Source organism: Strix aluco, chromosome 3 (assembly GCF_031877795.1).
Source record: "Strix aluco isolate bStrAlu1 chromosome 3, bStrAlu1.hap1, whole genome shotgun sequence".
Classification (NCBI taxonomy): domain Eukaryota; kingdom Metazoa; phylum Chordata; class Aves; order Strigiformes; family Strigidae; genus Strix; species Strix aluco.
The window spans coordinates 128,680,386-128,695,244 of record NC_133933.1 but is presented as its reverse complement, the minus strand read 5'-3'; the positions used below and the strand labels follow the sequence as shown (position 1 = coordinate 128,695,244).

General features: G+C 42.4%; 1 protein-coding gene across 1 annotated transcript in view; it reads left to right on the top strand.

The window, feature by feature from the left end:
* Window positions 1–14,859, top strand: part of PKHD1 (PKHD1 ciliary IPT domain containing fibrocystin/polyductin) — a 271,462-nt gene that overhangs the window by 76,287 nt on the left and 180,316 nt on the right. The gene's annotated exons all lie outside the window — the stretch shown is intronic.

The window sequence follows — 14,859 nt, the reverse complement described above, 5'->3', positions numbered from 1 at the left end:
TATTAACCATGGGTTACAGAGGAGTAGGATCTTCTCCTCTTTCTATCTCTACAATGTTTCTGCTAGTTGTAGACTATACCTGAACTCAGTGTAATGCCTCTGTCATTTATGGCATTTGGTGCTGGTGGGTGCTGGATTACAGCACTTCTACAGGGATGTAGCTCTAAAGAGCCGAGTTTGGTATGTGGCCTATCCTCCAGCCATGTGTGCGGGATCAGGCTTCCCATTCAATCCACAGGGACTGAGAAGAAGCCTTGGACAGAGTGTGTGTGTGGGACACACAGTTGGGTTTTGCTTCATTTAGGAACAACGTGGGTAAATCCCGAGGATAACAGAAACCTGAAAGGTTTGGTCTTGTAGTAAGCTACTGGTAGTGATAGAAAGATAATAATCTTGATTTCTTCTTTGTGCAGACTTTAGAGTAAGCATGAGTAGTATTTGTTGTGTTGGGATTTTTAAAGTTTTTTTTTCCTGGTTTTATTACTCTTGGTGCTATTGCAAGGTTTTTCATAGACTAGACAGTGTCTATTAGGTGTACAGTTAAAGCACAAATGAATTGTACTATTTCAGTTCAGAGAATGTTTATTAAAAAATTTAGAAAATAATTGCTGTAGCAGGAGGAAAAACCAGAGTGTTCAAGCACTGTGCCACAATTAATCTACTAGAGCTTTCCTTCTGTCTCTAAGGAAAGGGTTAATTTTATGTGATTGCCAGTAAAAACAAGCTGTTTTCATGATGAGTCTGTAACAGCCGGGTGATAGACTGACTTAACAACTGTTTGCTAAATGCTGGGTATGTTCCCCTGATTGGCAGCTCGGTAAGTGGAAGCCCCTCGCGTCCAATCTGTCCTTGTGAATAGCTGCAGAGCAAAGGACTTCATTAAGGGATTGTAAGGCTACCTCATAAAAACTAGCAAATAATCACGACAGCAATGGGAAGGAGCAGAGGGGACCGAGTGCTCTGTGGTCCCCATGAAGAAAAGCAGACGTCCCAGGGCAGGGAAGCATCAGGTGATGTGGACGTTATAAACACTTTCCTGTGAACACTGTGTCTTCTCAATAAAGCGTCAGTTTAGCCTGTCTACAGCTTTAACAAAATATTCCCAGTTAACTTCATGGGTGGTGCAGGGCTGGGAGCTGTTAACTCATATTCAGTTAAATTTCAAATGTCAGAGCTCATTAGCAGTGATTTTAGCCAAAGACAGTTTGTGAGGAACTCAGTAAATTTTAGTTCCTCAAATAAAATTGAGGAAAGAGATTGCTGTTTTGCTTATTGATTTATTTTCCTGCTTTCACACATCTTCTGTGGGTCTGTGATTCTGACCAAGGGTCAGGCTCAGCTTCACCCACTTAGAGATTACAATTCTCCCCCTTTCACACACTCGCTCTTTCCCTCTGTAATTCTCATTTATTTGCCTGTTTTCCTCCTGCCTTAACTTGTGTTTGGTGAGTGGAAAATTTTTGTTTTCAGTGTTGAGGAGAGCTTTTCCCTGAGCTCACCAGCAAGCCCATGTGGACGTGCACAACAAGGCATTATGGCTTTAGATGTTCAGACTGACCTATGCAAAGCTGGGTAGAGAGGTATGAAACAATTCTGGATTAGTTGTAGGAATGACTCAGCCAAGGTCTGTCAGTCTATGTTTTCCTGTTCCTGGGACTCAGCTCCTTGTCTTGGACACCCCCCCCCCCCCATGCCAAATGAATTGGTGCAGAAGAAGTCACTGGGCAGTCGGTGTTGGTCTGCAACATCTTTTTGGGAGCCCTACTTGGGTCAGCACAGGGTTGAGTCAAGGGATGGAGCCACTGGAGATAAAAATGTGGTTTTAAAGCTGAGATGGCCCAGGCAACGTTGCAGAAATTGAGATTTCCCATGCAGGAAGGACTGCAGTTGCTGGTCACTGGCATGGCCCCAGGCCAGTGTTCATTTTCAGCTCCGGGGGAGGCAGTTGATGGATTGTCAGGTACCTGAGGGACTTGAAGGCAGGTAACAATTTTGGATAAGTTTCACCAAATGGTGATAGCTAGCAGTGAATAGGGCTTTTTGGGTTTGGACTGGAGGCACTTTCATCTCCTGTGTGTACATCCTCATTTGGGTATGGAGCCTAGTACAGTGCCCATCTCTCCCCAAAATCAAACCTGCCTTTGGAAAATACTACTAGGCACACATCTGCATTCTTAAGAATTCAAATACTGGGGTAAGGATGTACCAGCAAGGGTCCTTGGGAAAGGGACCCTGGATTTTATGTCCTGCCAAAAGATTAACAGGAAGACAAATGTGTGTGTGGGAGGGCAGATAGCAAAAGCCATGGAGAGTACATTATTTCAGGGGATCTGCATTCCCGACAAAGATGAGCTGTTACAGTCCTGCAAGACAGAGGGATGGCTTTATAGTTCAAACAGCAGCAGTTTGTGCTTTCAACTCAAAAGCCTCTCAGTTCAGAGGGCAGCGTGTTGGTTGAGAGGTTCTCTCTCACGCTAGTCTCTCATCTTGTCGTCTGATTTAAATGAAGTTTGGGCTACAATCTTTTGAAATGACAAGAGTGGTTACTGTCCCATAACATGTGTGATGCGGCTCTTTAGCGGAGGCGTAGTCATTCATGGCATAGCCATTCAGTACAAAGTGCACTAAATTAACTTCAGCTGCCTTCTGGCTTATGTTGCGGTGCTGTCTGCACCCCTGCTGAAATTGCCTATCGTGTGCCACTGTGAGCTCAAACTACTGAAAAAAAAAAAAAGAAAATTAAATAGATGGAAGCACTGTTCCATTGAGAATCAGTTCTAATTTTAGCTATATAAAATAAATGTATTAAAGTGTACATATCTGCTGTAGACGTGTCCTCATTTGGAAGGCATCTTGCATCAGGAATGTTCTATGTTTGTGCAGCTCCTTGCACAGGAGGGTCTGAGGCTTTACCTGGATATATTGCAGTTAAATAGACACCCTTGACTGCAGGGAAATAGCATGGATGTTCCCAGTCTTTTAAATGCTACTTAATGCTCAGATTCCAATTAGGAATTGGCAAATTCAGCTCAAAGTGACAGTGCAAAGGTAGCCTTTGCTAAGGCGTGACATCTTCCTAGCTATCATAACCCAGTGTTACCCTATTGCTTATGTGACCTTTTCTGTAAGAGTCCCATCTTCACCTTTTTACCTTTCTGGCAGATAAGTGTTTTTGATGATGACAATAAAGATACCGCAAAGCACTTTTATTCTTGGTTGCCCCATCTGGGCTGTGCGTTTGATCTGAACGGCCGGCGTTCCAGTCAGATTGCACTATCAGATGGAGCTGGCTCTATTTCCTGCATTATTCTTCCTGGCTGTACCACATTATGCAATTATGTTTGCATTTAAACCTGAGCACTTACCTGTAATGATGCTGTAGTTCAGTACATGATACATTACGGCAGTAGATAATGCATACAGATAGGCTAAGAAAGCATGTTGTTGATGTGCTAAAACTAAACAGGACATTGCGTTTGAAAGCGGACTCTGAAAGCTCGCAGATTAGGCTGAGCCGTTTAAAAAGCTTGCATTACTGAAATAACAGCTGTGCAGGGTGAAACCCTCTCCCTGCTGGGCAGGTATAGGATGGAAAGGACAGTGCAGGCTTCCCCAGTACTGCCCTTCAGTCTCCATCACCACCGGCATTGCCGGTTGCTGCCACCCACTTCTGCAGGAGCAGGAGGGTCTCAGCAGCTGCTGGGAGCCCCAAATCCTGCACCTCCACAGAGCAATGAAAGTGAGGTGAAATGATGTAGCTTAGAGAACCGACTGTGCCTCCGCTGCTGGTTAAGCCCCTTACTCCTGCGTTACACCTGCTCTTAGCTTTGAGTTACACCTGCTCTCATACCTGCAATGCAGAGGCAGCCTTGGGGACTGATTCTGACCAGCTGGTTTGCATTACTGTGATGCTCTGAACACACGCTACTGTTTAAGTAAAGTTAGTTGGGTTGTTTTAAGTGGTGCTCACCCTCTCTAACCTCTTTTAGGACTTCACTTCTGACAGATAAAGTGAAGATTTTAGTAACTTCCCTGCCTTTACGCAGGACATTGCACTGGAGCAAGGGTGCAGATTTCAGAGAGTAATAACTCAACAGTGCTGGTCTGCATCAGATCCTACCCAGGGAGGCTGAAAAACTGTAGAGCCTGAAGAAATTTCTTTGTGTCCATCCAGTTCCTCTCTGTCAAAGGCGGAATTTACTTTAAAAATACATTTTAAACAGGTGAAAATGATCAGGCAAAATGTTTTGATGAAGCTGCTGCTGTGATTCAGCAGAAACCAAACATGGTGCAGGAAGCCATGCAGGAAAATGAAGCAATGTTCCTCCTGCTACACAAGGTATCAGCAAGCACATCCGTTTTCCCTTCAGTTAAACAAGGATTGCAACCTGTAGTTTTCCTAGAAGGTCCTTCCTTCCTTTGTGTTCTGGGGATCTGCAGGTAGAAGGAGTTATGACTGGATGAGTGTCATCCTATTTGTTTGAGAGGATATGCAGGTGATAAGACAACAGTAGCACTTACAAAGCCTCTTAGCTTCCAGTTGGGAGCTGCTTAAAATGTTCTCAGTGGTAATAGATGTTTCAGTGGAGCAGTACAGTGATGTCAATCAAGTATTGTTCAAGATATGCCTGATCTCTTCATGAAATAGTGAAAAAAAATTGTAATAGAAGAATAGAAGAAATGTGTCCAGTAACAGTCATTTAAATGGCCCTGCAGCTTTCGCTGAGGAGATGTGGATGCATATATGGCAGTATCAGTGTTTAGCCTTGGATTGTGTGATTTTGCTGTCTGTATGCTTTATTTAGGGTCATTTATTTAGGGTCATTTAGATGAGATGTTGGGGGATATGGTATAGGGGAGAACTTTGTAGAGTCGGGCTGATGGTTGGACTCGATGATCCCAAGGGTCTTTTCCAACCTGAATGATTCTATGGTTCTATGATTTTATGCATAGGACATACCAAGTTGTAGCCTACATGCAGCACTTTCCCTCTTCAAAGGAATTTTCAGTCTTTGCCTGGTACTTCATTGCAAAGCCCTTGAAAACCAGGTGTGCAGTGGAGATGGTTTGTGCATCAGTTCACTTGTATTCCCTACATCCCCATTGGAGCTGTGTGAAAGTCAGGGGCTGGATCCCACATCAGTGCTCTGACCTCCAGCCCACCCTTACAGCTGATTTGAGACTCTCACAGGGTTGTGTTTTTTTTTTTTCCTGCCTGATCCAAAAACCCCACCATCATCAGATCTCCACCATCACTGTTGGGGTGGAGCAGCCTCATTCCTCCCACTCCATTTACTGTAGTGGTCATTCAGAAATCCTTCTTGCTGACACATAGGCACGTAATTTGATTTATTTTCCTGCAGATGGTTGGAAAACAGTTAAGGTAATCTTTGTATTTGCAATGTTTGCTCTCAGATTAAAGTAAATCAAGATTATTCAATTGTGACACAATATTTGCACAATGTATACTGCAAAGGCCAGCACAGTCATCAGGCTTGGTTATTCTGCTTTGGTAAACAACTTGATGTCACAATTTTCTCATTACCATTAAATTGCCATTTTTAATTTGTCTCGAAGCCTTCATCCTTTGAGAAATCACTGGTTTAGAGAGATGTGTAAAATATGTGTGCCCTTTAACTGTGCTCTGGAAAGGGAAAACCAGTTGTGTTGTATCTAAACTGGAAGATTGCACTGAATTCCCCAATGTGTTTACATGCACAGTATTTTCATGCAATTTGGGCTTGCGATTAAAACTGCACTGGTATAGTTTCCACTGACATAAACTGTTGCTGAATATCAGGCCATAAATGAACATTAGGAAGATTTTTGTGAATTAGCAACAAGTTACTATAGAGAAAAATTTCATTTTGTGAAACACGGCTCTTCATGTGCTCCAAGACATGTCCTCTGCTTCCAGGGTGTTTTCCTTAATATTTGAAGTTGAGATTTCTGATTCTAGGATCAACCTCCTACCATAACCCTCAAAAGACCCTGAGAGACCCAAGAACAGCACTTTGGGACTCACATGAATGTGGTAAATAGACTTGGACCTTCCCATGGGTTTCATGGTTTGTTTAATTATGGAGTGGCTTAATACTGCTCATATCCCCCCGTTACTTGGTATTTTACCTTCGGGTGAGCTTTGTTGTCTATGTATAGGAAGCTGACTTGTGCTATATCTGGGACATGCACCCCCCGACACAGCGATGTCTTTTCAGTGCCCTCCCTATGAAAGCACCATTAGATCTAACTAATACTCCATGTCCTTAATTAAATACCTCTGGTGCAAAGAGCCTTACCTTCTGTGCTTGGAAATTGCAGTGATTACTCCCCTGCTGGAAAAGCCTTTTTTTTGGCAGTTGTTTTTTGAGTAGTTTTGCTGGTGTAGTTGCTTGGGATTTTTTTTTTTTGTTGTTGTTTTGAACAGGAATTAAGCTGTTTCTCATGCCATTGTCCAGTTGCAAATTGGCCTGAGACTGACTTGTGCTATGGGCTCTGACCTCCTAAACTGCCCACTCATTTTTTTTCTGGACTAATCAGCTAGATGAACTATTTACAGTTGGCTTTTGGGTCTTCTCACTGCTTTTGCGGCTGCCCCTGTCTGGGTAATTAATGACAGTGTGGCTTGTTTATGGTCTTGAGTTACTAATGCTGTTGGCTGCAAATGCATTTTTACCTCTGGGACGTGCCAGTTTCCTGGTTCTAGTCCCACCTCACCAGCCCAGGTCAATTTTTTGTGTGTAAACAGATTTATCCTGTAATAGTTGGAGAGAGACTAGGGTCATTCATCAGTCCCATAGAGAACATGTCCAGCCAGATTCTTTCCTTCTTGTGCCTGTACAGCTCAGCAGAAGTTGGAAGGATTCCTGCAGGACAGCTAAAATAAAATAAATTTAAAAAAAAAAAAAGGAAAAGCAATCCTTTCTTTTTAACACAGGGTACAGGCAGTATCAGTTAGAACTAAAGGTGTTCAATAGTACACCTCGTGTCCAGCCACATGCCCAGCCCTGACCCTTGTTATATCAATGCTTCTGGGAGTCATTAATGAAGGAACTGTTATGTAGCTCTGTTAGGATAATACCACCTCCATTTTAAAGCTGGAGTAAATGGTAAAGAGAAGTTACCTAGTAGCAGATAGTCATAAACCTATCATCTTGGATAGTGTTTCTTGGATTACGTTCTAGGCCTGCTCTATCACAGGCAATCATGTCAAGTGTGCCCAGTTCATAAGGGAAAACCCAGTTTGGTCTTTTACTCCCTCTGGAAATCTGTCACAGACTCAATGCCTGGATAGTCAGAAGCATTCTGCTCGTTTCCATCCTTGTTTTTTTCATAGCTACAGTTACTTCCAGTCTTCCTGGGGATAATGCTGTCTTTTGGCATAAATGATTCATTTTTTCCCATTGTATAGTTCTCTAGACATCTTTCCTTCCTTCTATTTTTAATGTGTGTAAGGCTACTTCCTTAGTGATTTGTGACTCAAGCACAACCATTCCTGCTATTTTATATCATTTCTTTCAGAAACTGGAAGAAGATGGTCCCCTTATCTATCTACCTTTGTTGCCCAGTTTGGTTACCAGTGTCTGCTCAGTTGGGTTAACCATGGGTGGTGTCTGCCATGACATGAATTTGAGGGGAACTTCCTTTCTTGCCTCTGGATCGTTAATAAAATTCTTCACTGTTTTGCCAAGGCAGTTTGTATCAACATCTAAAAATTACCACCCTATTGCTCATTGCTAAATTGGCATCAGGGACTGTCTTAACACTGGCATGCAGAGGAGGGCTTCAGTGGTCAGGTCATGTTATTTTCAGGATCACATGGAATTGAACTGGGTGGGAAATTTCTCAAGGTTTGAAGCTGGTGAACTCCTAGGAGCCAAAAGGCTGTCTTTTCTTTGAGGGAAGGCTGGGAGAAGTAGTTGAAATATGTTCCCCATTTTGCTATGCTCTTGTTTCAAAGGACTTTCCAAATAAAACCAGATTAAATAGAAATCATGGTGGTGAATGTGGTGCTTTTAGTAAGAGGAGGGAAGCAGACTGTCCATCGCAAACTTCTCCAGAGGTTCTCCTTTTGACACTTTCTACTCCCTCACATCCAACTTAGAAAGCGCCTTGGAAATGCCTCACTCAATGGCAAAGTTAGACTACAGTAATGAAGTACATGTGAATCAAAGTCCTTTAAGGGGTTGCTGATCACATTGTAAGATCTACTAGACTGCTTTAACATTCTGATTTCCAATACAGGCTACTTTAATAGTTGAAGGCAACTTCTTTGAAAATGCAGCATGGGCAAGAGAAACCCTGCAAAAACTGGTGACTCTCAATCTCTGTCTTGTTTGCTTTTCCGTAGTGAAAATTGGCTTTTTTGGAACAGGAGGGAAATTGCCTAGACTAGAGAATGGTTCACAGCATGCTGGTTTGCAGCTCTTCCCTGCCAGTTGGTGTTTGTTTGCTGTGCCTCTGTAATGAACATTAGATGGTACCCTCTGTCCTGAGACTGCTTGGAGAAGCCTGGGGAACTTCAGCATTCATTATTAGCCTTGACCAGCTTCAGTCTGGCCATTCTTTGATTTCGTAAGACAGCCAGCTAAATTCTACTCATTTCTGTGTGGAAGTCCAAATCCATATATTTGTCTACAGAATAAAGTGTTGCACTGTGCTGTTGGGAGAGAGAATATTTTTTTCTTGCTGTGTATACTTGTTTGGCACGATGTATTTTCTGTCCTCTTTGGGACAATCCTATTCCATCTTCCCTATGAAGCTGTATATACGCCTTCATTCTCTCTGTTAGCAAGATCCTTATTCACTGCTGGGAATGCAAAGACGATTGCAAAAGTCCTCTTTTAGTTTTGGTTCATATAGAAAAAAGGACAATTTTTACACTGAGCAGTGAAGTGCATGCAGAAGACTGTTCTTATAACAGCAGGATGAAAGAGTGTCCTATCATGCTTGTCTCAGGGATGCTGGTTATACAGAGGAAGATCTATCCATGTCAACTAAAATTCTATGACTTTACAGTTGTGGTGAGCATTTTTCAGTTAATTTGGCAAAGGGTTAGAGATCCTACAAGCAGGAGAGTCAGGGAATAATGCCAAGAGACAGGTTCAGCTTCTTTGGGCACTGGGCAGCGTTTTCCATGCTAACTCCACCAACTTTAGCACATAACATGCATTTGCATCCCTTTCAAGTATGTGTAGGAGGGAGGAGCCTGCACCAATTTGTCTGTTTTAATTATAGATGTTCTACCCACCTTCCTAATTGCTCCTTCATTAAGAAGTAGCTTGTTGTTTCTTTTTTCCCTAGGAGCTAAAAATAATCAACTTTTGTTTGTTTCTGTAAATATTTTTTTTTTTGCCCTTGAGGAGATAATTATTTCTATTGTTGCATGAAGATGGTGGCCAATACAGGAGGAATAATTAGAGCAGATGGCTGAAAATACTTCCCTTGTAAAAGACATCTAGTGTAATAAAATACCTCCCCTCCTCTTTTGTCTCCTCCAAATATACATTTTTCTTTCCTTCAGGTGGGTGGGGGTTGGGCGAGGGGTGTAAATCTTTTCCTGATGTATTAAACTGAGGAGCTGTCAAGAGTTCGCAGCCTGGAAAGTGAGCTCCCTGTATCCATCACTGAAATTAAAGTGTTTTCAAATGTGGCGTGGAGTCCTGGGTCTACAGCACGGGGAAATATATACTGTACTCCATCACTTAAAATGTTAACCTTGTCTCTCCGTGGTGACTGAGGACAGGAACACTTGCTCTCTGTACTTGCTGGTTAAATGGCAATCTGTCAGCACCGAGGGAAAGGCTACCTTGTGGGTGTCAATCTCGGCTGTGTCTGCAGCGTTTGAAACCTTTGCTTGTTCATGGCCATGCTCGCCAGGAATGCTTCCTGCTAGAGATCATAGGAAGCAACTAGGAGAGTTTCTTACACGTGCAAGCAGGTTGTTGTGCAGGAGCAGTAATGGGCTGTGTGTCTTGTTGGATGTGTCTGGGGGAAAGGATAAAACTGGCTGCTGGGGGTGGAGCTGGTGGGAAAAACCCTCCTGACTTCAGGTTTCTCTCTGTGGCCACGTCACAGATAACCCTCAGCTGAAACCCACAGCTCAGGAGAGAGCGTTGGGCACAGCAACAAGCAGAGGCTGTGTTTAACTACACTGCTGGTTCTTGGTTTGGTTTTAAAATTTCTTTTTCTGATCAGAGGAGGAGGGCTCTTGTCTTTATGTCTGTAAAGATTGTTGCAGTCCTCTTTTTCAGGACTATACTCTAAAAAAACCCCACCTAACCAAACAAATTGTAAAGTTACCAGAAAGTGAGATCAAATGATCTAGATGGTGTCTAAACAGGTGTTTCTTCACCCTCTTAAAAGCCAAAGACTACATTGCATTTTGGGGAAGGGGGAGTTACAGATCACCAGTTAAACATGTGTTGTGTTGGCAGAATGATTGTTATTTACAAAAATTTAGATGAAACATTGAAGGAGTGGTCACTTACAATCCCTTCCCTTTGTGACTTGTTTGACAGCCTGTGTGGGAATGCAAGTGTATCCCTGTTACTTATTCATTTGTTGCAGTTGCTGCTGCTGTTTCTGAGCCCTGGTAGTCACAGGCACAAGCTGAGAAACTGGTACAGAGAGACCGTGTCCCCAAAGGCTGACATAAAGGCAACCCGAGGCTGGCTGACAACAGCAGCAGCTAAAAACATAAAATGGAAAGAAATCTGTCTGAAAATGGAAAAAGAAGGAACAGCAGAGAGGAAGGGAATAATGTGCTGAATTACAAGGAGCTTGTGCATCTTTTATTGTATGCTCTTAAAACATTTTATCTTTACATCATTCATTCATTGTTTTGGAGCTCTAATGAGGAAGGAGTTGATATCCCCCCAGAATGAACCTGTGTTATACACCAGCTATGGTCTTGGTACATAAGGTGTGGGCTTGAAATGAGTTGTGCATGACACACGCCAAGTGGCTGTCACAGGTGGGAAGATATCACAGGACTCTGCTTGTTGAATTTTCATGTCAGATCCCCTCCCTGGTCCCCGTGCTCTTTGGTACCCCAGGAAGAACTGGCTCCTTAGGGATTCCCAGTGCTTGTGATTTCCCACCCACTTGGGGTTTCTGCACATATTTTGCAGGTTTCGTTCCCTACTGAGTAAGTGTCATCTCTTGTACTGGATTCAAAATGTAAAATGTTGCCAGTTTCCTATGGATATGTGATGTGAGGGGACATCCTGCAAAAGTTTGAGTGACCATTTTAAATGTTCAGTTCACGCTATACTTGTGTCCCTGGGGAAAAATCCAAAAGAGTCTCTCGCCTCAATCTAGCTACTGATTTGCATGAACCTTGCAGGATTACAGCATCTTTGTGGTCTCTCTTCTCCTGTCAAACCTAGTTGACGTTGGCAACATTCAAGTGTGAGCACTGACAGCGACACAGATGGATGCAGAGATGTTATGGTCTCATAAGCTCTGTTTCCTCCAAATCATCTTTCTGACTATGTGGTATATGCTGAAGCCAGAGTGGGAAGTTACCACCTCACTGCAGCAGCTGCAGCCAACCAGCTCCAGCTTCATCATACAGGGCTTGTTTTATGCCAACTCCTCTTTCCCCCATCCTGACTTTCAAGCTCCCTGACATTTGTTGTCCCCTGTGCTGAAGCTGGAAAAAGCACAGGAGGAAAATGCCCATCGCCAGCCGCTGACATGCAGCTTTCCCTGGCTCTGTGGGTTCCTCCTGGTTCATTCAACAAGCACGCATGGGCTGGGCGCTTAGCCATGACCCTGGTGCTTGCAGCTGCTGTCGCTCTTCGGTCATACTGAGAAGTGTTTAAATTAAACACCATAGGTCAAATGCTGGATGCCAAGCAGGGAAAAAATGGAAAAGGAAAGAGTTTTCTTGGATGAAAAAACAGCGAGGGAGATGTTCTTATCCTGCTCAGCCTCAGGCAGAGGGAAAGGAGCTGGAGTGTCTGCATGATGAAGAAGTTTAGGGTATGGCCATATAGATGTTTGAAAGATAAGATGGTTGTCTCACTGTTTTTCCTTCGGGTTCTCAAGTGAGTCAGTCCATCCCAGTGGTCATAAGAGCATGCTCAGCCTGCAGGGCAGCAAATTCCCCTTGCTACCATTAGCATGCAGAGAAGGTGGTATTTGGTGTCTGTAGGGTCAGTGTGGGCTACAACCTGTCCCGTATTGATAACAGGTCAGCTGTTTGATGAGGGGTGTGGAATTCAGTTATGTGTGTATTAGTCCATGTTATTTTACTATGGGCTGCTTAATAGGAACGGGACATAGCCACCATCATTCAGCAAAAGAACTTAAGAAGTCCATTACAGTGGAGATGTTACTGTGCTTTTCTTCCAGAAAACAGGGAGAGGCTAATCATATGACATTCACAAGATCCAGAAAAAGTACTTGTGACTCAAGGCAGTGGGCACCTTCTTTCAGAGATCTTAAGGAAGGGCTCTTTCATCTTAGGGAAGGGACTGCAAGAGAAGGTTCACCAAAGAAAATCTTCTGCTATCTCATTTCCCTCCATCAGTTGAATATCTCTCCTCAATTTCTACAGAGTTTGTTTCCCTCTAACACCCCTGTACATTATTCTGAGTTGTGGTAATTTCCTCAAGCAAACTCCCTTTTCTTTCTTCAGACAGACTCTTTAGATTTATCCTTTCCCTGATAACACAAGGATGCTACAAGTAATTATAAACAGGTCTTGGTCCTGTGATGTTAGCTGATGTTCATCTGTTTACTTTTATTTTTTTAAAAAAAGAAAAAAATACAAATCAGAAATCACCTGAAAGATGGACATGCGGTGATGCACATGGCAGCAGTATAAGCCAGGTATCTTCTCACTGGAAACCTTTAGGTACAGACTGTGTGGAACAATAGAGATTTTTATAACCTTGGCCAACTCATTTTCTGCCTTTATGCAATCATTCTTGGGCAGTAAACTTTTGAGCAATGAAGTCTTTGTTTATGTTGATGGTGTAGGAACTGCCTCTTACTGCGGACACATCATCTGAATAACAGAGCACTTGGTTTCAGCATATTTGTATCTTTTCTGAGTTACATTCTTAGGATGGTTAATAGTTCTTAGTTTCCCAGATGGTTTCAACCATTTCTTGTGCCTTATTACACTGGCACGTATGAGCTACTAGCTTTTATGCCAGAAGATATTGGTAGAACTGAATAGATATGGAGTCTTCTAAGAAGTGACAGCAGAAACCTAGCAAAAATAGTGTAAACACTGGTGTTATATAAAGAGAACCTTAAATGAAGAACTAGGATGTTTCCTAGTTAGAAAGGGGAACCATCTTAAAATAACACAGAAGTCAAATTCAGAAGAGGAGTTTATTCTTCTTAACCCTTGCAAGACTTCTATCAACATCTTACTAAGCTTTTGCTGCTAGCAAGAGCAACCTGATATATTCCTTATGCCCTTGCTTTCCCATTAAAGTTAATTGGAAGCTTTTAAGTGACTTCAGAGGTTTAGAGTGATGTCAGAGTGACTTTAAGCCATTTAACAAACCTTCTCAACAAAATGTTCCGATGGAACCCACCATTTCACAACTGCATCATGCAGTGTTTTGCTAGCAGCATTGGTTGAGTTTGTGCCAGACAGGAATTTATGGAATTTGTAATTTTGTGCTACTGTTGGCTTGATAAACAGTGTATCTGGGAAATGTGTGCCCTTCCATGAACTGTACCCTCCTCTGTCCCCTGCTCTGAGATAAAAACAAGTTTAATTAGCTCCTTATTCAGTGGATCTATTGTATGACCTTGTGTATTATATAAAATCTGCTTCAAAGTACTATCAGTGAAGAGTAATTCACAGCCTCTCTGGAAAGACAGTGGATGAAGATATCTATCCTTTCAGCTGGAGTTTTGTCCTAAATCTCTGAAATATATATGTTTGCAAATAATGAAGATGAAACTTATCCTATTACACTTATCAACCATGGAGAAATTGTACTGTCTGTAACTGTTGTGTACAGATGTGAAGGCTTTTCTGTAATTCTGTAATGATGAAGTGGTTCTCTCCCTCTGACACCAGAGATTTAGCTCCCCAGATGTTTTCACTGTGTGTGTGTTAATGCAATCCCAGGCTTCTGTCTAAATTGAACCAAGTAATTCCCTTTGTGGGGAAATCATAGAATTGGTCAGAGGGTAGAAAATACCAACATCCATACCCTACAGACAGGGTGGACATAAACCAGTTGTAACGCTTAGCCTGGGAAACAACACCCATTCCCTGTTGTAAATAATTAGGACGGTAGTCTCCATACAGTAGTTATCTGACTGCTCTAAGTGCTATGGGAAATGTTGTATAAAACATCAGGCACATAAACCTACAATTGACAATAGCACAGTCAAAAGAATAACTATCATAACACCAGCAGTATTGACTCACCTAAACTGCAGCTCCAGAGCAAAAGCTTTAATGCATATGATGTGCTGTGATTAAAAATGGAGTAACTATATTTTGCTTTTATATTGAGGTTATTCTTTCCACTGCTGTTTTAGATTAGCACAACCCAGTGAGGACCACAAATATTTCCATGTCTGGTTTCCCCCCCTCACCTCAAATCAGTTCTTGCTAGTTCACCTGCAAGTCTGAAAGAATATGTTATGAATGCCTGCGTCAACACTTGTGCACACATGTCCATGAAAAAATATGCACATATTCCTCAAAAAATCAGTCAGACCTTCACTACAAAGTGAATGCTTAAAGTTTAGAGGTGAGGAGGAACCATGACTCGAAACAGGCAGGCGTCATTTCACCATTGCTCATCATGAGTCAGCCTGATTGCTGTTTTTAAGTTAGTGCTTTATTTGGAACTGATGTGCAAGCCATCAAAG